The following is a 25,203-nucleotide window of genomic DNA, read 5'->3' on the forward strand; positions in this document are numbered from 1 at the left end:
ACAGTCAAATTAACAATTCGAATTAAGTAGAAAAGTAATTTGATGTCAAGAAAGATGTAGTGAACTGGAGAGTGGGAAATATACTTGGTTAGGCCACAGACTATTCATTTGGGATGGATTATTGAAGGGGCAATAATGTTGACAAATATCTTGCTTCAGCTTCACTAGACGTTCTTAAATGTGTTTTCGGTTCCCCAAAGCTTAAACCTGCAGTCAGTTCATTTAGGCTGTAGACAATGCATTAACCTGAGATCCTTTCTTTACATGGAACAAAATTAATGAATCATCTGTCCCTATGAAGAATTTGTTTCAGAAAGAATTTCAAATCTATGCTAGGAAAGGCCTGAGGTGCTACATATAAAAGGGACTGTGGCAAAGTCTGGCTTCTTAGAAACTACTGTCTCAACATGTTTTTCTTTTGAGAAGCAATTAAATTCCATATATGGAATGATACGTGAATGCATACAACCCAATGAATGCCCAGTGGGAGATTCCTGGTGCTCCTAGTGACCAGCTGGGAAGCAATGCTGTCCACTTCTGCTTCTTCATACTCCAAGCAAAGTACAATAGTCCTCGCCGTCTCTAGCTTATAAGAAAATATTAAAGGGAGCCTCTCAATAAATAACAGATTCTGATTGCAATAAAAAAGCTAAGTTCAAGGAAGGGTTTAGGGAAAACTCCTCTAAATGGGAAATAAAAGGGAAAAACCCAAAGGTTAACACTGTTCTTAAAAATTGCAATAGTGCATAAAATTCATAACCTACATTTAGTATGAACAATAACCATCACACTACCTTCCGTCATAAGATCTTAAGAAAAGCATTTGTTTGAAATTCTGTCTACTAACTGGGGAGATGTGAGAAATTCCTCCTGGTTTCTTCCTAAGCTTTGAGATGAAGTTGGCAAGTACAAGAACAATGAGAAAGTCTCCTAGACAAAGAGAACAGAGGAGACAGGGCCAGGGACTATATAGCCCTTTAATCAAGCAATAAGTGACTGTGAAGAAGTTTGCCTAGGTCATCTTAAATTTGATATGCTGATAAGGGATCACAAAAAGGCTGAGGACAAAAAGCTGTAGTTCAACATCATAGATAAGATACCCAACTAAAATTACAGGAGCAGATGATCTCAACATAGGCTGTATGAGAGGGAGATGAATCAGAGCTCTACCAACTTGTGTTGCTTCATTGATCTGCTCCTAAACTCAGCTCCTGTTTCTCCAGACAGGCAGTCTGAGATCCTGGAGCAACTTTCCATCCAGGTATGAAATATCTAAAAAAAAAAATAAGGCAAAGGGAATTAACAGTTTTTGAACTCCTATTATGTGCTCATTGGGCTGGATTATATCCTAGTTACTTTGTATAAAACATATGCATGTGAAAGCTGGACAATGAATAAGGAAGACCGAAGAAGAATTGACGCCTTTGAATTGTGGTGTTGGCGAAGAATATTGAATATACCATGGACTGCCAAAAGAATGAACAAATCTATCTTGGAGGAAGTACAACCAGAACGCTCCTTAGAAGCAAGGATGGCGAGACTGCGTCTTACATACTTTGGACATGTTGTCAGGAGGGATCAGTCCCTGGAGAAGGACATCATGCTTGGCAGAGTACAGGGTCAGCGGAAAAGAGGAAGACCCTCAATGAGGTGGACTGACACAGTGGCTGCAACAATGAGCTCAAGCATAATGATGATTGTAAAGATGGCTCAGGACCAGGCAGTATTTTGTTCTATTGTGCATAGGGTCACCATGAGTCAGAATCGACTCGATGGCACCTAACAACAACAACATATTCTGTTCAATAGTACCTCTTCTTACCCTAGGAGATAGGCAACCCTGGCCTGTTCTGATCACCTTGACCTACAGGTTTCTGGATCTTTTGCTTTCTCCTAGACCATAATAAACCACTGAATCCCTAGCTTTCACCTTGATTTTAGCTTCTAGGCTATGACTATACCAGCCCATGATAGCTACATATACAGCATCCTTCTACTGCTGAGGAGATATTGCTGGGGCAATATCATGGAAGGAGGCATGTATGAACAGCCAGCATGTTAAAATAACATGAGAAACAAAATTCTATGGGGGTCAGGACTTCTAATTCCACCATTTTTGCTAATGGAAAGGACAAGTACGGGGTCCACAACAGTGGATATATAAAAAATAATTTACATCTTCAAGATTTTTTGTTATTTTGTAGCAGCAGATTCACCTCTCTAATTACATTTTGCAATTTGCTCTCTCCTCAGAATTTGAGAGAGCAAGAGAAACCTGACTGATATTAAATATTTTAGAAGCTAATCTGTAAAAGTAATCAATCTTACATGAATGAGCTGATTGCTCATTGTGTTTTAACCAAAATCAATTATTACCCTCCAAATAAGAAATCTAGAATAACCATTCAGGCTTTTTTTTCTGATAGTCTGAGAATAATTTCTAAGGTTTTTTTTTTTTTTTTTTGAGAAGTGTTGCTTTTGACAATAACTGAAATCTAACAGGATTAACATTCCTTTTAGCTATACCCTGAATGCAAACCTGATAATACCCAATGAATTAGCAACAGTCCCCCACTCTCAACTGAAAAATGCATTCCTTTCATAAAAGAATTTTAAATTTCTTCAAATGAATAAATTAATACCTTACTAAGCAGTATTAAAGGATTTTATGCCCATGCCTCCTTAATACTTTCTATTTGCCAATTTACCATTTTTTTTCTATTCAGCAGCACATCAACATCACAAAAATAAGTTAGCCTGCTGCTGCTTTAAGTACAAATCTACATTTAAGAGTGTTTGCAAGTTGTAAAACTGCAACTTTTTGGTTCAGTTCATTCTCTCCCATTTATTAGTGTTAATAAGTAATCTTCTAGTTCTGTGATATTAATACCATTACAATGTTAACACCATACAAGATGCTTAAATAAAATGTAAAGAAGGTATCAAAATCCACAAAATAAGAATCTGATCACATATAATACTTCATTATTCCTGGTGACAACTTTTAGGCCAGGATGTAGTTTTCCTATGGCTTTCCTGAATATACTGCTTTAAACCAGGCCTTTGGAGGGCTTGAAGTGTGATGGGGAGCTACTATAAAAAAACAACGGAGAGAGACAACTTGATTTATCTGAGATTTCACAGAGACAACACTGTGGAGGGGAAAAAAATGAATTTGTGGCAGCAGTATTTGGTTAAAGTTAAATACATAGTGGTCTTCTGCCATTTTCCCCCAAAGAGAAGTAATGAGGATATTTAGGCTGCAAGAACTTTCTCAGTTAGATGAAGGCAAAGTAATAGCAAAGAAAAATAATTAACACACAAAAATAATTTCAAGATGGATCACAGGTCTAAACTTAAAACTCAAAATCATAAAGTTTCTGGAAGTAAGCATGGAAGATTTCTGTGACCTTGGAGAACCCAGGCAAAGATTTCTTGGACAGGACAAAAAACACTAACCATGAAAGAAAAAATTTCTGCTTATCAAAATCCACCATTAAGAAAATAAATGGATGATATGATCCCATATATAGAAAACCCCAAGGAGTTCACAAGAAAACTTCCAAAGCTAACAGAGCAATTTAGTAAATTGTAGGGTACAACGTCAACAACCAAAAATCAGTTGGGTTTCTATACATTAGCAATGAGAAATCTGAAAGGAAAATTCGGGAAAAAATTCCATTTACAATAGCATCTAAGAAAATAAAACACCTAGGAATAAATCTAACCAGAGACATGGAGGAGTTATACAATGAGAACTATAAAAAACTTTTGAAAGAGATTAAAGAAGACTTAAATAAATGGAAAGATGTCCCATGTTCATGGATTGTAAGAGTTAATATTGTCAACACTACTCAAAATGATCTACAGATTCAATGCAATCCCAATCAAAATTCCAACAGCCTTTTTTACAGAAATAGAAAAACCAATCCTCAACATTATATGGAATGGCAAGAGGCCTCAAATAGCTAAGCCAAAGTTGAAAGACAAGAACAAAGTAGGAGGGCTCATACTTCCTGATTTTAAACCATATTATACACCTAGGGAAACCCTGGTAGCTTAGTGGTTAAGTGCCATGGCTGCTAACCAAAAGGCTGACAGTTTGAAATCCACCAGGCGCTCCTTGGAAACTCTATGGGGCAGTTCTACTCTGTCCTATAGGGTCGCTATGAGTCGGAATCGACTTGACGGCAGCGGGTTTTTTATACAGCTACAGGAGCCCTGTTGGCGCAGTGGTTAACAGCTACAGCTGCTAACCAAAAGGTTGGCAGTTTGAATCCCCCAGCCACTTCTTGGAAACCTCATGGGGCAGTACTACTCTCTCCTTCCTATAAGGTCACTACGAGTCAGAATCGACTTGATGGCAATGGGTTTGGTATACAGCTACAGTAATCAAAACAGCCAGGTACTGATATAACAATGGACACATAGACCAACGGAATAGAACTGAAAGTCTAGAAATAAACCCACAGACACATCTATGGTCAACTGATTTTTGACAAGGGTGCTAAGTTCATTTGATGGGGAAAGAAGAGTCTCTTCAATAAATGGTGATGGGAAAACTGGATTTCCACATACAAAAAAATGAAACAGAACCCATGCCTCACACTATACACAAAAACAAATTTAAAATGGATTAACAACCTAAATGTACAAACTATAAACACTGTCAGGCCTAGTTTTTAAACATGGATTATCTAGTTACAAAAGTACAAATAGTAAAAGACAAAATAAATAAATGGGACCGCATAAGAAAATGAATAGATAAGCTACAGACTGGGAAGAAATATTCACGACACATACAACTGACAACAGGCTTGTATGCAGAATATATAAAGAAATCCTACAAACCAACAATGAAAAAATAAATAACTCAGTTAATAAAAAAGGCCAGATATATGAATGGCCAATAAAAACGTGAAAAGGTGCTCAATATCTTTATTCACTGAGGAAATAAAAATTAAAATCACAACGAAATACCATTTCATTCCCACTAAAATGCTTACAATAAAAAGAGTAGGAACACCTAATGTCTACAAGGATGTAAAGCAACTGAAACGCTCATAGAGTGTTTTTGGGAGTGTAACGTGGAACTTCTACTCTACAGAGCTGTTTGACCATCTCTTACAAAGTTAAACACACATCTACCCTATAACCCAGCAATTTTACCCAAAAGAAATGAAAACATGTTCACTCACACAAAACATTGAACAAAAATGTTTGTAACAGCCTCATTCATAACATCCAGAAACTGGAAATACCCCACATGTCCATCAACAAGAGAACTGTGGTATACTCGTATAATCAAATACAATCAGTATTAAAAAAAAGAATCAACTGCTAACGGGAAGGTTGGCAGTTTGAGTCTACCCAGAGGTGCCTGTGAAGAAAGGCCTGGCAATCTACTAAAAAATCAGCAACTGAAAACCCTATGGAGCACAGCTCTACTCTGACACGCATGGGGTTGCCACAAATCGGAACAGACTCAACAGCAACTTTTTTTTTTTATATGATCTTTTTATACTTGCTATTCAATGTTCTGTATTATTCTACCCTTCTTAAACAAATATATAGAATACCAACAATGGAACTGGTACTTTCCTAGGTGTCAGGAACACAATGATGAATAAGGTACAATTCTTTCCTCAAAGGACTCAGTCTAGAGGAGCATGCCAGTGTGCTAATTCTAATAGAGATACATATTAAATTTTTTGTAAAAGAAACTGACTCCCCACCTTGTCAAAATATTCCTAACATCTATTTTGCAACTGTGAGTGATTATGTTTGACAATCATGGCCAACACAAACAAGCGTAATAATTTATGTAAATAGTTTGCCCTTTTCACACTAAAAAAGGTAAAGAAGAATAATTTGATATCTTATTCCTGGACTTTGGCCTTTCTTTGCAATATTCACTAAGATTACAAATCTTCACTGCAGAAGTCTTACCCTCATTCACTAAAGAATAAAGAAACTTCAAGTTATACAGTATCAGTGGCAAAATTAATTGTAATCTAGATCGTTCACTATTTTTCTTAAGTGATTATCTTCTGCTTAGTGAAAACGATTGCTTTAGTAAATGCTGCCTGTGTTGGCCTAAAGGAGATCGGTTGATAGTTATTAAAAAGGTGGAACAGCAAAAGCTGATTTATCTGCAAATCCATAACATAAAATTTTTACCTGGCACTTCCGTGCATCTCTAGAACAACAACATATGAAAAATCAGATATTGCAAATGCTAAAGTTCCATCTGAATTATTAAAGAATCCATTATATTTAGAATGTTGTTAATGTTAAAAATCATTTGATTATATTCTAATTCTCTGACAATCCTTATATTTGTATACAATCAACTGGTGGCACTGTGGTTAAAGTGCTTGACTGCTAACTGAAAGACTGGTGGTTCAAAACCACCAGCGGTTCCGTGAGAGAAAGATATGGCAGTCTATGTCTGTAGAGATTTACAGCCTTGGAAATCATACGGGGTAACTATGAGTCAGAACCAACTTGACGTCAACGACAGTGGGCATATTAACTACAACTCTCCATTCTCTAACTATCCTATATTTAGAATTATAAAATATTACAGCTGGAAGAGATGATATTTTTAATAGATAAGAGATGTAGGTTTGTAATGCTGAAATTATTTCTTCCCAAGGTCACACACAGAGTTAATGGCCATCAAAAATGCTTTGCTTAAACAGCCTGGTACTGGTACAACAACAGGCACATAGACCAATGGAACAGAATTGAGAACCCAGATATAAATCCATCCACGTATGAACAGCTGATATTTGACAAAGGACCAGTGTCAGTTAACTGGGGAAAAGATCGTCTTTTTAACAAATGGTGCTGGCATAACTGGATATCCATTTGCAAAAGAATGAAACAGGACCCATACCTCACACCATGCACAAAAACTAACTCCAAGTGGATCAAAGACCTAAACATAAAGACTAAAATGATAAAGATCATGGAAGAAAAAATAGGGACAACCCTAGGAGCACTAATACAAGGCATAAACAGAATACAAAACACTACCAAAAATGATGAAGAGAAACCAGATAACTGGGAGCTCCTAAAAATCAAACACCTATGCTCATCTAAAGACTTCACCAAAAGAGTAAAAAGACCACCTACAGACTGGGAAAGAATTTTCAGCTATGACATCTCAGACCAGCGCCTGATCTCTAAAATCTACATGATTCTGTCAAAACTCAACCACAAAAAGACAAACAACCCAATCAAGAAGTGGGCAAAGGATATGAACACACATTTCACTAAAGAAGGTATTCAGGCAGGCAACAGATACATGAGAAAATGCTCTCGATCATTAGCCATTAGAGAAATGCAAATTAAAACTACGATGAGATTCCGTCTCACACCAACAAGGCTAGCATTAATCCAAAAAACACAAAATAATAAATGTTGGAGAGGCTGCGGAGGGATTGTAAAATGGTACAACCACTTTGGAAATCTATCTGGCGTTATCTTAAACAGTTAGAAATAGAACTACCATACAACCCAGAAATCCCACTCCTCGGAATATACCCTAGAGAAATAAGAGCCTTCACACAAACAGATATATGCACACCCATGTTAATGCAGCTCTGTTTACAATAGCAAAAAGCTGGAAGCAACCAAGGTGTCCGTCAACGGATGAATGGATAAATAAATTGTGGTATATTCACACAATGGAATACTACGCATCGATAAAGAACAGTGACGAATCTCTGAAACATTTCATAACATGGAGGAACCTGGAAGGCATTATGCTGAGCGAAATTAGTCAGAGGCAAAAGGACAAATATTGTATAAGACCACTATTATAAGATCTTGAGAAATAGTATAAACTGAGAAGGAACACATACTTTTGTAGTTACGAAGGGGGGAGGGAGGGAGGGAGGGAGAGGGTTTTTTATTGATTAATCAGTAGATAAGAACTGCTTTGGGTGAAGGGAAAGACAACACTCAATACATGGAAGGTCAGCTCAATTGGACTGGACCAAAAGCAAAGAAGTTTCTGGGATAAAATGAATGCTTCAAAGGTCAGCGGAGCAGCGGCGGGGGTCTGGGGAACATGGTTTGAGGGGACTTCTAAGTCAATTGGCAAAATAATTATATTATGAAAACATTCTGCATCCCACTTTGAAATATGGCATCTGGGGTCTTAAATACTAACAAGCGGCCATCTAAGATGCATCAATTGGTCTCAACCCACCTGAAGCAAAGGAAAATGAAGAACACCAAGGTCACACGACAACTAAGAGCCCAAGAGACAGAAAGGGCCACATCAGCCAGAGACCTACATCATCCTGAGACCAGAAGAACTAGTTGGTGCCCGGCCCCAATCGATGACTGCCCTGACAGGGAGCACAACAGAGAACTCCTGAGGGAGCAGGAGATCAGTGGGATGCAGACCCCAAATTCTCATAAAAAGACCATACTTAATGGTCTGACTGAGACTAGAGGAATCCCGGCGGCAATGCTCCCCAGACCTTCTGTGGGCACAGGACAGGAATCATCCCCGAAGACAACTCATCAGACATGAAAGGGACTGGTCAGTGGAGGGGAGAGAGATGCTGATGAAGAGTGAACTAATTAAATCAGGTGGACACTTGAGAGTGTGTTTGCAACTCTTATCTGGAGGGGGGATGGGAGGATAGAGAGAGAGGGAAGCTGGCAAAATTGTCACGAAAGGAGAGACTGAAAGGGCTGACTCAATAGGGGGAGAGCAAGTGGGATTAGGGAGTAAGATGTATGTAAACTTATATGTGACAGACTGATTGGATTTGTAAACGTTCACTTGAAGCTTAATAAAAGTTAATTAAAAAAAAAAATGCTTTGCTTTATTTTTGTTCAAGTACCTTGTCCTCTCAAGCTTCAGTTTGGAACTGAAGTATTTTTGGTATTGAAGAACCAGGTAGTTTCTACAGCTACATCCACAGGGTTGGAGATCCCAAAGCCTTCTTTTTAGATTGAAGCACAGGGGAAGTAGGAGGAAATATGAGAAATAAAAGGAGAATAGTGGGAGGAAACTGATAGGTGGTAGAGGAATAAGATCTGAATAGATCTCCCTTCTCCCAACACAATCTCCTGAGAGAGAAGCAGAGATAAAACATTCTTCTTGTAAAATGTGTATGTGAAAATATGCAAATAAATACAACTGTCAAAGACTACCTGCCAGACCTGAGTGGTGAAAACAGCTTGGCAATACTTAAAATTATTTCACTTTTTTTATTTTCCAGTATAAACACTTTATACCAGTCTTGTGAGTACTGTTATTATTCTGTACCCTAAAATAAAATGGAGTTAAGTACAAAAATCAACTCTATTATAGTAGAAATGGACAAAGTAAATCAATATTAAAACATCTGCGATGAACACTGCTTTTCAGAAATTCACTTTAGTCTTTTTTGTTCGTGCTTTTGCAGAATTTATATCTGTGTGTAGGGCCACAGCCAACTTTAATTTCTTCAGTTACTTTTAATTTATGCTCATTGTAAAAATAAATGCATTTGTAATTCTAGAATGTAATTAATAACAGTTGAAAAGACCAATAAAGAATATTTATTCTTAGTACTCTAAAATACTCTAAAATATGGATATATTACTAGCTGTTTTCTTAAATGTAGACACTCCTTATGGCAATGAAAAAAAACCTAACAATTCCTTTGCTGTTGTTAGGTGCCATCGAGTGGTTCCTACTTATAGCGATCCTATGTATAACAGAAGAAAACAATGCCAGGTCCTGTACCATCCTCACAATTGTTGCTGTTTCAGCACATTGTTGCAGCCAGTGTGTCAATCCATCCTGCAGAGGGTCTTCCTCTTTTTTGGTGACCCTCTACCTTACCAAGCATGATGTCCTTCTCCAGGAACGAAATACCTTTACTAGCCGATAATTACCACTGAGTAAGGAGGCAAATCCATGACACTAATGTCCCCATCAAAGAGACTGTGTTTCACTTGGGCAAGAATTTGTAAAGGTGGATAGAGGTTGGAGAATGCTACTTTGTTAAAACTGGTGTTTTCCAAAAGTTAATAACATAGTAAAACATTAAAAATGAGAGAACTAACAAAAAATTTGGCTACAATAATTACAAAAGAAAAATGAGTTTTTACATTAAAAAGCAGTGGATGATGAATAGAGTTATAACATTAAAGAATTAGTATCATTATTACTAATAAAATATTAAAATTATTAATAAGTAGGTGCTCCAGAATCTTGAAAATTGGCTATTTCATCCAATGTGTTTGCTGGAGTTTGAACATCACTTGCTTGTTCCTATCTTTGCCCTTTGGACATGCCATTTCCCTTACAAAGAATACCTACATCTTCCCCACCTTCCACCTTATTCCATGTCCCTCCCTTCTCTCATCTGACTCAAAACACATTCTAATATTACTTGCTCCTTTATTCCAAGCTCTCCCAGCTTTGTCTATGATTTGTAATGTATGAAATACTCTGTGTTCATTTACGTCTAGTTAGTTTATTAGTGTTTGTAAAACCGTTTCTGGTATTTCTTAAAAGTAGAGTCTCCGTAAACGCATATTTTCTCTCCATTTCTCCCAGAGTACCTTTCCTAACAGGGTGTGGGCATTTACTATGAGTTGATTAATTACATACAGTTCTCTATTTGTGCCCAGAATGAAAAATTAGAGACAAAGATGGATAACCTCTATACAGATGCAATAACACAGAATCCAGAGCACAATTACCTACACATTAACCCAATCATCATAATAAATCCTGTTAGTCTTTGGACTTGCAAGCAACTTAATCCAAGCTGTTCCGTCAGAGAGGTACTCTATTATAATGGTTAAAATAGCAAGAGCTGTGGAGTCTAACAAATCTAGGTAACTAATCTTACCTCTACCACCTACAAGTACTGTGACTTTGGCCAAATTATTTAACCTCTCCAGAATTCAATTTCTTCATATTTAGAATGGAAATGACACTCATAGGGCTGTTAAAGAATAAATTGTGCTAATGTATGCAAAGTGCTTAGTAGAGGAAGCTCTCAATAACGGTCATTAGTTTTAACAATAATTTAGTAATAACAATAATTATTAATTTTAACAATAATTTAGCTATAAAACATTTCAAGCCTCAACATCTGCCTTGTTATAATGGACATGAGTTGTTTTTTTTTGTTGTTGTTGGCCTAGCAACCACCCATTCCACATAGCTCTGTAAGGCTGCCAACCTTGATATACCAGGCAGGGTATATGACCTAGGCCTGGTTAATCATAGTCTCCAACTTGGCAAAAAGATGGGGTAGGTAAAGCTAAAGCAGAGCTTAATCAGAGTCCTTCCCTGAGACTGATATATGGGTGCTAGAAAAAAACCTTTTTTTTTTTCTAAACAGGGGTTATTAAGTTGGTGCAATATATTCCTAGAACTGCTGGTGCCATCTTATGTTACTGCACAGGGTTAGACTCTCCACAGCAGATGAGGTGGCCAAGATAATTTGAGCCTTTGGATCCCACAGTACCTAAACCTAGATCTACTCCTAGTCTTAAGAGTTACATGAGGCAATACATTCCACTTCTGCTCAAATTAGGTCAGTTTGGGGTTTCTGCCGCTTGCAATCAAAATAATTCTTACCAAAAAAAAAAATTGATAGAAAGAGCCCTGGCTCCACAGGAGAAAGACCTGGTGATCTGCTTCCATAAAAATTACAGCCAAGAAAAGCCTATGGGGCAGTTCACTGTCAATGGCACCCAACAACAACAACATTTTTATAGACAAAGTAAAGATTTTTCTCAGTCCTCATCTCTGAATTTAAGGCCTATTCCTAAGCTCTTTATATTTGTGTTATCCTAGCTGTAAAAATATGATCACAATGCATACTTGCAAAGTTGCCTGAAATTTACAGAAAAGTTCAAAATACCACCAAAATAAATGCTGAGAATAATTTATTACTCACTTTTAAGTGTCGAGAATTTTTAAAAAGCTTCAACTGCTGACCAGTACCCAAGCAAATTTATTCTTCTGGCTTCCTTTTACTGTAAAGTTTTTAAATCTCTTAACTAACATGGTACTTTCCCATTTAATCTCTATCAGTATTTTCTGATTTTACAACAATGCAGTGGACATCTGTGGTTTCTGTCTGCCTAGCATCCTTCCCCTTTCTTCTGAGAGCATCACCTCAATTGACCTTTGAGGAACCAACCCTTTCCACCTTCAGTCCATGTGGTTCCAATGGAGTTGCCCCATTCCCTGGCTCCAAGGGTGAATTCCTGACCTAGGCCTGGCCAATTGAAACATTCCTTATATACCCCTTGGCTGCATGACTGGAACATGAATGAGTGAGATCCAGTATTTGGAAAGAGAGTATACAAAGACATCAATTCTCTCCAAATTAATTTATGGATTTAATCCAATTTCAGTCAAAATATCAAAGGATTTTAATGATAAAATCATTCCAAAGTTCATCTAGAGAAATAAGTGAACTATATCATACAAGAAAAATTTAAAGAATAACAATAGATTATTTAAAATTTTTCTTGCCTGCTACAGTCCACTTGAATTGTTATTATTAAATGCCATCGAGTTGGCTCTGATTCAGAGTGACTGATATACAACAGAATAAAACACTGCCCAGACCTGTACCATCTTCATGGTTGTTGGTATGTTTGAGTCCACTGTTTCGGCTATTGTGTTAATCTATCTCATTGAGGGTTTCCCTCATTATCACTGACCTGCTACTTTACCAACCACGATGTCCTTTTCTAGTGATTGGTCTTTCCTGATGATGTGTCCAAAGTAAGTGTGCCAAAGTTTCATCATCCTTGATTCTAAGGAATATTCTGGTAATATTTCTTTTAAGACTGATTTCTTGGTTTTTCTGGTAGTCCATGGTATATTTGATATTCTTTACCAACACCACAGTTGGAATGCATCAATTCTTCTGTCTTCCTTTTTCACTGTCCAACTTTTACATGCATATGAAGTGACTGAAAAGACCATGGCTTGGGTCAGGTGCACCTTAGTCGGCAAAATGACATCTTTGCTTTTTAAAACTTTAAAGAGGTCTCTTGCAGCAGATTTGCCCAATGCGATATGTTATTTGATTTCTTGATTGCTGCATTCATGGACACTGATTGCTCATCTAAGTAGGCTAAAATCATCAACAACTTCAATTTCTTCTTCATTTATCATGATATTGTTTATCAGTCCAGATATGTTACAAAACATTCAAAGAGAAAATCCAGAATTAGACTCCACCATATAAAAAATTGAGTACATGAAAAAGGTGCATTTCAAATCAATGAGAAAAGGACAGGTCATTTTTTGGGTGGCAGATATGTAGTACGTGTACTCTACCCCACCCTCTGGCATATTCACTGCAGACATCACTAATAAATCATAGCACTATTTCCTGCTGAACCCAGCTATGACTTTGGAATCTTTCCCCAGGAGGCATTCCAGGCAGGCAGCCACTACCAATCTATCAGAACTAAACATGCAAGCGGATTATCTGACAAATAATGCTGAGACAACTAGTTAACTATTTGGAAAAATAAAAGTTAAATCTCTACCACATACCACAGCCAAAATAAATTCTATGTAAAGAGTTAAATGTAAAAAATGAAACCATAAAAGGACGAGAACACAGCTGATACAGCAGATATGCTCAGAGAGAAAGAGAGAAGCTCTGAGTTGAGGAGAAAGGAGAAATGAGAGTGAGCTTTTCCTGGATTCCCGAGACCTGTCGGCACCTTTACAACATCCCTGTGCTTTTATATAAGTTTAAATAGATTTCTATACTTTGAAATCAAAAGAGTTTTGAATAAGACAAATGTCCTTTCTTTTTTAATTTTGCTAGTTGGATGTCAACTCATTTTTAAAAAGTATATTTTATACTTTTTCTGGGTCTCTTTCAATAAAAAATAAAAACTTCCATTTTCCATATGTGAGGAGCAATATTTTATATATATAACAGATTAATTAAATTGAAAGATATACTACCTCAACTTTCTCATCTCTCTATCCCATTAAGTTTACATTTTATGAAGTCTTCTAAATAATTCATAAATTTAAAAACAAGAGGGTCACAAGACAATAGAAAAACGTTGCAGAAAAGTTAAAAAAAATTTGCACTTCACATATCTTTAACTAGCAATATGTCAAAGCATTCTAGTAATGTCTTGGGAGTCAGGTCACAGAAATAAAACCAAGTTTGAGTTTTGTAACTCTTTTATTCTTTTTAAAAGGGAATTCTACTGACACCATAATCATTGGCACTTCGGTCATATAAAAAATTACTTCAGGAATAATTTTGTTTTATGCTGAAATTGAACACAAATTTTATGAAGGAATCAGTTCATCTTTCTTAAAGAGGCACTTAAAGTAACTAAATCACTTGTATTTCCCTAGACACAAAATATTAAACTCACAAGAACATACCATCCATTCTCCAGAGGACGCCAAAAGCTTTCTTTAATCTAGAAAAAAGACCCTATAAAGGAAAAATATGCTCCCGTTCTGTGTGACCAGTTACAGGGTAATGTTTAGAAATAAAAATTTTTCTCCTTAATCTCCACAGCCAACAGTTATGTCACATAAGCGCTTTATAACAAAGCTGAACGATATAAGCATAACACCCTCCCAATTATTCCATTCTTTTTTTCCCCATTGGTAACAGCCATTCTTCTACTGTCCTTGGACAGAAACCTCAAGGCTAATTCACTACATCCAATCTGTCTCCATACCTTGTCATTTCTTCCTTTAAAACACTGGCTGTCCGCAGTGGGATACAGATCCCAAATTCTCATAAAAAGACCAGACTTAATGGTCTGACTAGAAGGACCCCAGTGGTCATGGCCCCAGACCTTCTGTTGGCCCAGGACAGGAACCATTCCCAAAGCCAACTTTCACATGAGGATTGGACTGGACAATGGGTTGGAGAGGGATGCTGGTGAGGAGTCAGCTTCTTAGATCAGGTGGACACTTGAGACTATGCTGGCATCTCCTCACTGGAGGGGAGATGAGAGGGTAGAGGGGGTTAGAAACTGGCGAAAAGGACACGAAAACAGAGTGGAGGGAGGCAGCGGGCTGTCTCATTATGGGGAAAGCAACTGAGAGTATATAGCAAGGCATACATAAGTTTTTGTGTGAGAGAGTGACTTGATTTGTAAACTTTCACTTGAACCACAATAAAAATTTTAAAAAAAGAAAAAAAACAAAACAAAACCAGTGGCTCTCCATTTTCCCCTCCAATGTTCCTGGGAGATCAAATGTCCATGCTAGTAACAGAGGCTCATTGACACAGATTCTCCACAAGTGTCAAGTTTTTGGGTAAATGGGCAGTTAGGAGGAGGCAGTCTAGGTAGAAAAAGGTCCCCAGTAAATTCTGCTATGTCCCCTTGCAAGAATCATCTGCTTTAAAATGTTCCTTGAATCAAATCTTCCCTTCTATTCTTATTGCCACTCCTCACTGAAACCCAATGAAAGCCCTTATTACCTCTAGTTTGGATTACTTTTTACTACAACAGCTGTAGTTTCTCCTACCTTTGGTTTTTCCCCTTTGCAATCCAGTGCATCCACTGCTGCCAACCAAAAATTCTGTTCTCATCATGTCACTTCCTGGCTCAGAAACAGACCGCATCGGTTTTCATCCTCTCTCCTATCTCTTCAACCTCTCTCCCTCTCTGCTGGCTTTTTCTCCTTGCTGTAGAAATATGTCCCAATTCTTTCCCATTCAAAACATTAACAGCCACAAAAATAAAATCTTCCTTGGATGCTTCATTCAATTGTTCTTTTACTTTGCTGAGAAACTTTTTTTTTTTAAAGTGAAGTCTACTCACTGCCTTCTGCTCCCATCACTCCACTGACGCTGTTCTTACTGAGAACTCCAACAATCTTGTTCACTAACTATCAAGTCCAATGTACTCTTTTTAGTTCTCAACTTTCTTGGCTTCTGTAGCATCTGAAGATGCTGATCACCTCCTCTTTCTTGAAACTCTTGCCTCCCTGACTTCCACTGCACCATTTCCTCCAGACTCTCCTCCTAGTGTCCCCCACCATTCCTTTCCAGATGCTTCTTCCTCGACCTCTGCTTTAAACGTTGGGGTTCTTTCTTGGTTCTCCTTCTCTTTTAATCTGTACTCTCTCTTGATGATTTCATCTACACTCATGGCTTCAATTACCACCTCTACCTTGACATTTCATAAACCTTCACCTTAGTTCTAACATTTCTCTTGACTACAGACCTGTACTTTCAATCTGCTAAAGGCCTTTTCCATAAGGATGTCACACCAGCAACTCAAATTCAACATGTCCAAAACCAAACTTCTTATCTTTACCCAAAAACCTAGTTCCTCCCCCACTCAGTCTGGTTTCAGTCTACCCAGTTTTTGAAGCCAGAAATCTGGGGGTTATCCTCCATTTCCCTCTCTCCCTCAGCCCCCAAACAAACTGATCATTTAGTCTAGTCCTGTTGTTTCTATCTCCTTAATATTTTTCAGGTTTAAACTGGCCCAGCCAGTCTCACTGTCCTTATAGTTCTAGAAGAGCCTCCTAACTGCTCTCCCTTATCTTATGTCTTGAGCTCCTACATTCCATCTGCCACTCTGAACTTTCTAAAGCATGACTCCCTCATTTAAAGCACTTTGGTGGCTCCCATGCCTATAGCAGTGGTCTCTAAAACTTTTTGACAGTACACACCTATTGGTAAAAATTTTAGTAAACACTTATATGTATACTCAATCTATAAATATAAATGCATATATATTATGAAACATAAAAAAGTAGAAATAAAGAATGAGATAAAGATGAAATAAATACATTAAAATACACCTATCATTAGCTACTATATGGCTCAAAGTAAAGTATACTCTTAGGGTGAAGTTCATTATTAATAATAAAGTATAGAAATCCATATTTCAAAGTCTTCTTGAAAATACCAATTTTTAGGCCGACTTCTTCACAGAGATGATTACCTTGAAATGTGAAAAAGAGCTCCCATGAGGAGTAGAACGGCAGCTCTACCTTTTTCTTATCACTTGCAGTGTTAGAATTACCTTCAGTCCATGGTTTCTTTGCGCAAATCTTTAAACTACTTGTCCGCTTTGTAAAGATTTAGTTAAAAGCAGATAATGTAACATAAATCTACTCAACCAGGTTCAAGTAAACTATGATATGTTGCAATATGATAATGGATTGAATTGTGTCCCCCAAAAATGTGTCAATTTGGTTAGGTCATGATTCCTAGTACTGTGTGGTTGTCTCCATTTTGTGATCGTAATTTTATGTTAAAGGGCATGGAATTGTAACTCCCTTACTAAGGTCACATCCCTGAACCAATGTAAAGGGAGTTTCCCTTGGGTGTGGCCTGCACCACCTTTTATAAGAGATAAAAGGAAAGAGAAGCCAGCAGAGACTTGTTGTTGTTGCTGTTAGATGCCATGGAGTTTGTTCTGACTTACAGTGACCCTATGTACAACAGAGGGAAACACTGCCCAGTCCTGCACCATCCTCATAATTATGGTTATGCCTAAGCCCATTGCTGCAGCTGCTGTGTCAATCCATCTCATGAAGGGTGTCCCTCTTTTTTGCTGACTCTCTAATTTCACCAAGCATGATGTCCTTATCCAGGGACTGATCCCTCCTAACAACATGACCAAAGTATGTGAGATGCAGTCTCACCATCCTTGCTTTAAGGAGCATTCTGGTTATACTTCTTCCAAGATAGATTTGTTCGTTCTTTTGGCAGTCCATGGTATATTCAATATTCTTCTCCAACACCACAATTCGAAGGTGTCAATTCTTCTTCAGTCTTCCTTATTCATCATCCAGCTTTCACATGCAAAGGAGGCGACTGAAAACACCATTGCTTGGGTCAGGTGCACCTTAGTCTTCAAGGTGACATCTTTGCTTTTCAACACTTTAAAGAGGTCTTCTGCAGCAGATTTGCCCAGTGCAATCTGTCTTTTGATTTCTTGACTGCCGCTTCCATGGGTGTTGATTGTGGATACAAGTAAAATGAAATCCTTGACAACTTCAATCTTTTCTCCGCTTATCATGATGTGGTTTACTGGTCTATTTGTGAGGATTTTTGTTTTCTTTATGTCAAGGTGTAATCCATACCGAAAGCTGTGGTCTTTGACCTTCATCAGTAAGTGCTTCAAGTCCTCTTCACCTTCAGCAAGCAAAGGCATGTCATCTGCATGACACAGGTTGCTAATGAGTCTTCCTCCAATCCTGATGCCCCGTTTTTCTTCATATAGTCCACCTTCTCGGATTATTTGCTCAACATACAGGTTGAATAGGTATGGTGAAAGGAAACAACCCTGACGCACACCTTACCTGAGTAGGGGACCTCATGCCACCAAGAAAGAAGCACTGGGAGCAGAGGGCATCCTTTGGGCCCGGGGTTCCCATGCCTGAGAAGATTCATGACAAGGACCTTCCTCCAGAGCCAACAGAGAGAGAACGTCTTGCCCTAGAGCTGATGCCCTGAATTTGGACTTGTAGCCTACTAGACTGTGACAGAATAAATTTCTCTTTGTTAAAGCCATCCACTTGTAGTATTTCTGTTATAGCAATACTAGATAACTAAGACAGTCATCATTACTAGCCCCTCTGCTTTGTGAAGCTTCCACACTTCCCTCAGGACACCACCTTGTGAATCAAATGTTTTATAGCATGGATGATCATATAAGATTAAGTGAAAGAATCAGTGTCATCTATATATTAAATATTAATAAAGCTCAATTTCACTTTCTTTTTCAGCTTAAAAAAAACTCCATTTGGAGACCACTGCTTGGCAATGCATGAGGCCCTTTCTAATCTCATTCCTGTCCTCCTTTATTGCCTGCTTTCCTGGCACACACTTCCTGTACCTTACCCATGCTGAATTACTTCTTTCAACACACCAGTTACTTATCACTTTCTTGGCTTTGACATGCTATCTTCTTTGTACTTCTACCTCTGCTTCCAGGGTACCATGTTTTCACTCCTATTAAAGCACTCAAATAATTGTTTCCATACTACCTAAAGGGCAGGGATTATCCTCAACTTTGAATTCCCAGGATGTACCACAACACCTCACTTGCAGTAGGTTCTTAACAAATGTTGACTGACAGAATGAAAAATGTCCAAGTTCCTCTGGCTGGTTCTCAAGGTATTCCATAATCTGGCTCCAATTTATCTACCCAACTTTATCTTAGTCTCCCAAATCCATTTCAGTTAGCTGTTCTCCTCACTACCTTAAACAGCAGTTGCTGCCGAGTCAATCTCGGCTCACAGCAACCCTGTAGGACACAGTAGAACTAACCCATAGGTTTCCAAGGAGAGGCTGGTGGATTTGAACTGCCAACCTTTTGGTTTTAGCCATAGCTCTTAACCACTGCACCACTAGGGCTACAATCTTGGCTGCTAACCAAAAGGTCAGCAGTTTGAATCCACAAGCCACTCCTTGGAAGTCCCATAGGACAGTTCTACTCTGTCCTATAGGGTCGCTATGAGTCAGAATCGACTCTATGGCAGTGGGTTTTACCTTATCTTGAGAGCTGTACTTGGACTGCCTTCCCTCCATCTACAGAGAAGCAACCTGTCCTTCAAGCCTCAGATGAACTTCTCCTTTTCCCATGAATCACATAAAACTCTTCCATTCCCCACTCATCATTCCTTTCAGAGAACTCTTGAAGAGTTAGTACTACACATTTTAGCAATTACTCCCTATGTGGTAGCTTTTCTCACCCCAATTTCACTCTAAGCCCTTTGGTGACAAGGACCATCTTCAAATTCTTTTGCATTCTGATTTCTCACAGCACCCTGCAACATGATGATGCACAGAAGATGCTGCTTAAAGATCTGACTGGTGGTAGGTAGCACAGTACAGATGAGAAAACACTGGACTGGATTTTGGTCCAAGTTCCACCACTGATTTGTTAGGTGACCTTAAGCATGTCACTTAACCTCTCTGGTCTTTATTTTGTCATCTATAAGATGAGGCTTTACATTTTTAAAAATCTCAGGCAAGATTTTCCCTCTTGGCCAAAGGAAACATTAAAATTTCTCCCTAAAAATTAAGGAAAATTCTACGAGAACTTGTGTAAGTCACTTAACCTCAGTGAATCTCAGTTTAATCATCTATAAAGCAAAGATAAACAGTCCACTCACCTTACAAGGCTGTGTAAAGATCAAATGAGAAAATACAGATAAAAATACATAGATAAGCAAAAACTAATCTCGATAAAAATGCAAGGCAATGTTATACTTTTGTGTGGAAAATGCAAGCAAATGGCATTATTTATTTTTCAGTTAGAACAGGGTGCTAAGTAACTGAACAACAAATAATGCCGCTTGCTTGCATTTTCCACAAAGTATAACATAAAAAAAGTGCTAATGATGCCGACTGGCTCCTTGGAATAGCCAGCTCAGAACAGTAGAACACTGTTCCATAGTCACATATACCTCACCCTTTATGTACAAAGGCATACACTTGGTCACGAGGTAGAGTAACGTTTACACATGAAGGGATAACACAGTAAGGAACATAGCAGCAGAGGCTATAGGCTGAGATCTACATTAAAGCCTAGTTATGGTCCCTGAAAACATTCTTAAAATTTTCATAACCACTCTGTATTAGAATTAATCAACTTCCCATATATTTTGGTAATAAGTTGGGGGTCATATTTTAACATGAAGGGAACTCTATAAGAAATAATCTGTTTATAAAGACATGGATTCTCATTTGAACATATCTTAATCACTCAAGTGAAACATAAAGAGGCTAGCTAAACAAAAAGAAACAAGTACAAATGCATAAACATCCTGACAATTTAGTCATCCTTTAAGAGACAGATTAATGAATATACATGCAAAATCTCAAACAAAATGCAAAATATTTTCCCTAGGAAACTCTCAACTTGTCCAACATACACTAAAGAAAGTGGTCAGTGCAGGAATTGAAACCAGCTTCTTTAACTTCGAGAAAAAAAAAAAAAATTTTTTTTTCTCTTTAACTTAGCAGCCTAATAATGTCAGCAGTATTCGTTACAAGTCCCCCGACACACACAAAGAAGTCTTATTATATATGACACTCAAAATCTCAGACCACCCTGGATACAAAAATTATTTTCAATTCTGAAGTTAAATACATGCCAGGCTACCTCTTCTACAATACTTCATCATTTTCTTTTCAGACGGTTGGATAACAATACTTCAGAATCATATTTAGGCAATAAAATATGATTTTCAACATTTTCCCAGTGAGAATTGCTTAAAAATATTGATTTTTCCTTAATATCATACCTCAAGCTGAACACTTTATACCATTTCCATAACCTCCTCTGGAATACTTCTGATGTGTAGTCTAATTCATTTAACCAATTTTACAGACTTAAAAATATAAATTCTAGAATCTTTCAGAATAAACCCTGTTTCTAACACAAAGGACAGTAAATTCAACATACGATATGTGATAGGTGAGTAGAGTCACCCCTTCATGCTCACAACCTGCATTATTAATACAAAGGCTATTTAATCTGCAGGTCTTAATATCAATGCCAAAAGTCACTAGCCAAAATACAAGTACACACCTACTGGCAAGTTTTAAGGTTCTGAGTAGTAAAGTGTGAAGGAAGATGAAACAAATCGAAGGGATGGGAAACTAAATGCAAAATTTAAAGATAAAAAAGTTGGCCTATGCAAGAAATGGTAGAAAAACAGCAAAACACGATTAGAAAAAGTTGTTTGCTTCCAAGAAATGCAAACTCATTCTGAACCGGTTCACCTAAAACAATTCTTATTCTTATTAGGTATTTCTTTTCAGGTAAAATGGACTGCTGGGTTTTAACAACTTGCTCTCCTGGCTATTTTGCCTGTGTCTGTTAACTCACAGCATACCTTCGTGACCTAATCCTACTCTCCTCACATAGTCTTTGGTTTTGTGTTCAGTGCTGTGTTCTCAATTCCCAAAAAAGTGCCTGGCACATAAGTTGATGTCCAATAAATAACAACCTTTTGAGAGAGGTATTATTACCATCCTCTTTTTATAAATGAGGAAACTAAGGCTTAGCAAGGTTGAGTAACTTGCCTAGGGATACCACAAATGGTAGAGCCAGAAACAAACACAGGTCTGTCTGACCACAAAGTCCTCGCTTGTATTCAGCCCTCACTAGGCAGGGTAACTTTTAATGTCTCACACTTCTGTGTCTTTACTGGTGCAGCTCTCTCTTAGGGGAAGGCTCACTTCAAGCTTCAACTTTTCCATCAACCTTTTCCTGGGCATCTGTAAACTCTGGTTCCAATTAAGGATCTGTGTAGACCTCTCCCTCCTTTGTGCTGTGCCCCCTCCAGAAAGCACTTTAAGCCCTTTACTGTACTTATTTATCTCTCTCTTAAGTCAACTCTAAGCTTCCTGAGGGCCTCCAGCACATGGTTGTTAGTTGCCTTTGAGTCACTCTGACTCACAGTGATCTGGTGTATAACAGACTACTACCAGTCTCTCAGTTTGTAGTACTGTGGAGGCTTGTTATGATGCTGGAAGCTATGTCACTGGCATTTCAAATACCATTAGGGTCACCCATGGTGGGCAGGTTTCAGCAGAGCTTCCAGACTAAAACAGACTAGGAAGAAAGGCCTGGCAATTTTCTTCCAAAACCTAGCCAATGAAAAAATCCTATAAACCCTGGGACATGGCAGATGTTGAATAAATGTGTAATGAATTAGTGAATGAACAACCTCAACATATCCTTCAGATAAAATAGGTCCCTTTTAAAAAAAGGTTCTTTTAAAAAAAAAGGACCAGAGACTACAGTTTTCCTTGGCATGGAGGTGGCAAGGGCATGCCTGGAATTCCCTGCCCATACCACAAAAGAGCACCACTGTATGTTAAGGCAGTTTTCCAAGTTTTGAGACATCTAGTAAGAGGACAATGGGGTTTGGAAACTTTAAGGGTCAAGCATTAAATTTATCTTTTTAAAAGTGGATGGAACACCAACTCTTGATTTTAAATATTGTTTGTTTTAATTAAAATACTGTTCTCAGTGATTTTGAATATTTTGAGTACTTTTATTTTTGATTCCCCTTGGCTTAAAAATGCAATGCCATAAACCTACCATATTCCCTAGACCTATAAGGACAAAAACTGCTTGTCTTTTACCAAATGGGAAAATAAAGTAGAACTTGTGTGTTTGATAAAGAGGCATTTAGTAAATATATTATTACACTGCCATTTGTAAACCCTCTTTCTAAAAGTACATGTGCCTATTTTAGGTTAATGAATACCAGGTAACATTTACTAAATACTTTTCATTTTACTGGTATGAATACCAGGTTCAAACTATAAGCAAAAACTATTTTTTGTTTTTTAAAAGTATGGTATGAAGGGTTTAACTGCTCATCACCACTCAGTATAAATAGTACTAAATTCAGTATTCTGCCTCTAAGAATTTATAACCAAATGTTTACCTTGACCAATTTCAAGGTACTCATTTAAGATTAAAAAATTTTTTCACACACTGCTCAAGTCACAATCTGTGCTTTTATCCCTTTTATTAACACTAATTTTTAAATTTCTTTTAGCCCCACCTAATAAGTGGGATATAAATAGGATTTATAAATAGAATATTATAAAGGTAGGACACTTAAATTTCACAACTGGAATATATTAAATCACTTACTTGCAAACTAATACTGTCTCAAATAGTCACACACAGATTTGGAAAAGAGTGAAAATCATTTTACCAAGCTGGACTCCTAGCCTCTCAGTCTGATTGCTTCCGCCCCACCTCATCCTTTCTCTTCTGTTCTTCCTCTGCCAGGAATACCCTCCTGACTCATCTCTGCCTAAGTCCATTGCTTCCTTGGAGACCTGGCTCAAGATTCAGCTCCTTGATGAAGACCTCCCTCACTAGTTCCCATTTCCACTACTTTCTAATTTTGCATCCCCCTGGGATTTATATGGAAACCCTTGTGGCATAGTGGTTGAGCGCTATGGCTGCTAACCAAAAGGTCGGCAGTTCAAATCCACCAGATGCTCCTTGGAAACTCTATGGGGCAGTTCTACCGTGTCCTGTAGGGTCGCTATGAGTCGGAATTGATTTGATGGCAATGGGTTTTGGTTTGGGATTTATATGTAGTTTGCACTACACAATCAAGAACTTAGTTTTTTTCCTCACTGTAAATTGTTTTTCATGTTTCTATCATTTCCCCAACCAGGGACCATGTAGGGACAGCATCTTCTACTTTCATATTCGCTTCTACAGGGGTGGCAATAAGTGCTTCTTCAATGACTGAATCACAAGTGAAACAAAGCCAATTGTTCAAAAATATAAGTAACTGGGTTTTCAAATCACATTTACAATACTCTTATCATCTCCACTATGCATAGGTCCTTATAAAAGATGAGATTTAATTCTGCCATAGTTCCATCAATTCATCATAAAAGACCCAGGTTACAGACCTACACGTATAATCAAGGTAAAGAATAATCCGGGCCATTCAAATATATCTTGTGATTTACCATTTCAAGTCGCTCATAAAAAGCTTCATAGTCTTAAAGCAGCATGCTTGTGAGTGATAGGGAGCTGGCACCAGCCTCTTGCAAAAGGGACAAAACTCTGTCTGGCAGTCACTGTTCAAACACGTGAGCCTCCACTGTTAAACAAGGCTCGTTAACCACACCAAACTTGCTGTTTCAGCGTTCTGGCTTCAATGAAGTGCTACGATCGCCTTAGGTTATTGTTGAGAGCCAACGATGGGTTAAATTCCCATACATTAACCAGCCTTTTTGGTGGTTTGCCCAAGCATCAGTGTGGATGGATTTTTTTTATAGACCCGCCCGCCCGGGGGAGCCAGAGGTGAGTGAAGAGCGAGCCACCTCGGTACTTCTCAGCAGGCAAACGCGAGCTGTTCGGGCTCCCTCAGCTCTTAGCGGCAGCTTATCGCGCAGAGGGGGGAGCTTCAAACGCGGCAGCTTTTTACTAAAACGCAGCCGAGTCTACCCTTAGAGACTGCACGCCACACTTCGGCGTCTGCCCAACTTTTCCTGCAAGGAGCATCAGCTTTTCCACATTCAAACCCTCAGAAGACGGGGTGTGGTAGAGACCGGCCACAAGCCGAGGGGAAGGAAAGCAGGCCCCGGGGGAGGGAACAAGCTCGCCCCGCCAAGGGCGCAGGGTGGCAGAAACAAAGTGCGCGCCCAGGAGCCCGACTGCCGCCGCGTCCCGCCCGCCCGGCCCCGC

The 25,203-nt window shown here is 38.2% G+C and overlaps 1 protein-coding gene and 1 long non-coding RNA gene across 4 annotated transcripts in view; both read right to left on the minus strand.

Moving 5' to 3' along the window:
- The window catches only part of LOC135228366 (uncharacterized), a 55,127-nt gene extending 29,936 nt beyond the window's left edge, over nucleotides 1-25,191 (minus strand). The window contains exon 1 of the long non-coding RNA XR_010318858.1: nucleotides 1,106-25,191. This is a non-coding gene — a long non-coding RNA (uncharacterized LOC135228366). The remainder of the gene's footprint in view (nucleotides 1-1,105) is intronic.
- Nucleotides 1-25,203, minus strand: part of SNTB2 (syntrophin beta 2) — a 119,138-nt gene that overhangs the window by 93,336 nt on the left and 599 nt on the right. The window lies entirely within an intron of this gene.

This window comes from Loxodonta africana, chromosome 21, assembly GCF_030014295.1.
Source record: "Loxodonta africana isolate mLoxAfr1 chromosome 21, mLoxAfr1.hap2, whole genome shotgun sequence".
NCBI classification, from domain to species: domain Eukaryota; kingdom Metazoa; phylum Chordata; class Mammalia; order Proboscidea; family Elephantidae; genus Loxodonta; species Loxodonta africana.